Source organism: Wolffia australiana, chromosome 13, assembly GCF_029677425.1.
Source record: "Wolffia australiana isolate 7733 chromosome 13, ASM2967742v1".
NCBI classification, from domain to species: Eukaryota; Viridiplantae; Streptophyta; class Magnoliopsida; order Alismatales; family Araceae; genus Wolffia; species Wolffia australiana.
Window position 1 is genome coordinate 7,293,224 of NC_135847.1, and position 3,367 is coordinate 7,296,590.

Consider the following 3,367-nt stretch of genomic DNA (forward strand, 5'->3'; position numbering starts at 1 on the left):
GTTTGAAGTCGTTTGATGCCTCGCGAGTAGCACACTTTTTCTTTGACGAGATTGTCTGCCTGCATGGAGTACCGTAGTCAAATGTGTCAGACCGTGACATACGCTTCACTAGTTATTTCTGGAAGATCTTATGGGTCCATATGGGAACGAAAATTAAATTCTCTACGGCCTACCATCCACGGACAAATGGACAGACAGAGGGAGTGAACCGAAGTTAAGGAAATCTGCACCGTTCTATTTTGGGTGAAAACCTCACCACCTAGGATCGTAACCTTCCTCATGCGGAGTTCACCTTCAACTCCTCCGTGAACCAAACCACCAGCCGTACTCCGTTCAAGATCGTATATTGCTATGTACCTCGTAAACCCTTAGATGTCATTAGAATGAAACCGCATCATAGAGCATCCGAAGATGGCAACGCATTTGAACGATATATTATGGACATGCATCATGACATTCATAATCACATCGTCATGCAAAACAAGAAATACAAAGTTGCCGCTCATGTGGATCGTAGGTGATAACACCCTAATTTCGGTCTTTATTTCATGTTATTAGCATGATTTATGCATTTAAAAGGCTTAAATTTGGGTTGTTATCATATATTTACACAAAAAAAATGCTTCCAAGTGATTTCTGATTTTTCCCTAATTTTATGTTAATTATATGAATTTTTAAGGATTTATTGAAGCTCGAAATAATTATTTTTGGATGAAAATGGCACATTAAAAAGTTTATTTTGACATTTATCAACATGGGAATTAATCAGGGAATTTTCTAGAATTTTCTAGAATTTTTTACGAATTTTTAGGAATTTTCTGGGATTTATTTCAAGAAGAAATGCATTTATTCTATGAAAAAAAGGGCATATTTATAGGAGAAAAAAAATGTATATATGCAATTTCTAGACTTTTCGGGGCCTTTTTGCAACGTTTCGTTGCAAAAAGACCCTGAAAACAGCTCCCGGTCGCCACGGCAGGCGTAAAGATCCTATTTAAAATCATTCAGGGGTTTATTACAATTTTTAATATATATTTTTCATGTTTTAGGAGAAATCGGAGGAGAGAGAGTGCGCCAGGGGCATATACGCAATTACTTTTGGGCGGCGTCCAAAAGCAATTCCAGGCTTTTTAAGGACTTTTCTGCAAAAAGGAGGATTCAAAATGTGCCAGCCAATGAGAGAGCGACACGTCATTGCGTGTTTAAAAACGAAACTAATAAATAAATCAATTTTAAATCCAATGGATTAAATTGGTTTAAAATTGATTTATTAATAACTTTTGATCCTGAAGTCCGATTGAGACGATTTTTTTATGGATTTGTTCGTCTTGATCCCCTCTTTCTATCTGTACAGTTAGATCATTCAGATCTAGCCTACATTGATAGATAAATATTAAGTACTAAAAGGGGGTAAAATGGTGATTTTTACCCTATAACCTAAGTATAAAAGCTGAATTTCGAGAGGGGGAGCTCATTCTGGAGGGTGCTTCATCACAGCTGCAAGACAGAGAGGAGTCCCAGCCTGGATCAACAGTTTTGGTATTTTTTTCTTTCATTGTATTCAAACTTTTGTGCATTTTGGATGAAGTAGGTTAAGTTGTTTGTTTCTTCATCTCCATTCTAGTCTGAACTTCTAAATCGCTTGGCTTGAGCGGCATGTACAAGCCCTGATTAGGATTGAGAGGAGAAATTGAGGAATTTTACCTGGGCATTCAATTGCATTACAAAAGAAAATTATAAAAAAATTTAGTTTTAATTTTTAGAAGTCTCAATTTACCCCATTTTAGTTCTGAATTATCAATCTGAAAAATCAACCCAACTCATTTTAAGAACCCTCTTTCAACCTCTCTAAATGATTTCTTGGATCCTTTAATTAGGATCAACGAAGGAAATTTAGAGCTCTTAATTCTTCTAATCTTCCCATCTCTCCTACACCCCCTCTCTAAATTCTCACATAATTAGGGTGACTTGATCCTCATTGAAGATCAAATTCACTCTAATTAGGATCTAAAACACCAAAAATAAAATCAAATTGAAATTCCTACTTGCCTCCCTTGGATGACACTCATACTTATCACTATACATATTAAGTAGAGTTTTATAAATTTTATTGCATAAGCCAAAAATTCACAACGACAAGGGCTAAAAATTTGCGTAATTTTCACCCCTATTTTCGGCTTATGAATTGGCGCCGCTGCCGGGGAGGCAACACTTAGGAATTCAACATATTTTTTTTTGTAAACACAGTGCTGAATTGTTTCTCACGAGTTTGTTAAGTCTTCTTATTATTGATTTTGATTTAAGACGGTATTTGGTTTTTAACGACAAACGAGTGTTGTGTTTGAATTAGTGGTTTTGTATGAAGCTTCGGTCTGGATTTGAATCAGAGAGCAGTGACAGAAATCCCCCTGTAGTAGATTCCACCACACCCGAGTCGTCTTTCACCGAACCCACATTTGTAGAGGAGATATTGATTAGACCCGTACCAATGGACCCAATAGGTAATGGAACAGGAAACCCTGAGGTAGTTAACAATGGACGGAGGAGGATTAGAGAGTATTCCACACCAGCAGAAACCCCCATCTTAACCAGGATATCGGCCCCGATTGGAGAAGATGTGATGTTTAGAATCGATCCACACCAATTTAAGCTATTACCGTCCTTTTTGGGGAAGGCAAACGAAGAGCCCTGTGACTTCTTAGAAAAATTTTATGAAGCATGTGATAGTTGCACTTACCCCAGAATTTCAAAGGAAGTTGTGAGAATGAAACTATTCCCTCATGCCCTTAAGGATAGAGCCAAGGATTAGTTTAGAACATTGGGAACAAATTTTGAATCATGGAATGATATGGAGAAGAGCTTCTTAAAAAGATATTATACAGTGGCTAGGACAAATTCTTTCAGAAGAGAAATTAGAAATTTTCAGCAGGGAAATGATACATTTAGCGAAGCATGGGAGAGATTGATGGGGCTCATTAGGAAGTGCCCCCACCATGGCATTCAAAAATGGGAGTTAGTGCAAATTTTCTACGAAGGCTTAAATGATGTGGAGAAAGGCAGAGTTGATATCTCGAGTGGAGGAGCAATAGCTGACATGTATGAAGATGAAGCTATGGCACTACTACAAAAAATGTCCGATAATTTAGCCTATCACCAAGATGCCTCCGATCATGTTAGGGTTACCCCTCGGAAAGGTGGACTGTTGGATGTTAGAAGGGTTGAACACCAGATTACTATGGATAGAATTGAAAAACAGATAGGTGTAATGATGGGAAAAGCCATGGAAAAGATGAATGAAAAAATGATCTCACTATGGCAAGGTCAGAATAGCGGAAGAGCACCCAACCAAATAAATCGATGTGAAATG

General features: G+C 37.5%; 1 non-coding gene across 1 annotated transcript; it reads right to left on the reverse strand.

The window, feature by feature from the left end:
- Positions 1–2,894: 2,894 nt before the first annotated feature.
- On the reverse strand, positions 2,895–3,000 carry LOC144711540 (small nucleolar RNA R71). The gene has a single exon (XR_013583593.1). It is a non-coding gene; the product is annotated as a small nucleolar RNA R71 (small nucleolar RNA).
- Between the last annotated feature and the right edge of the window lie 367 nt (positions 3,001–3,367).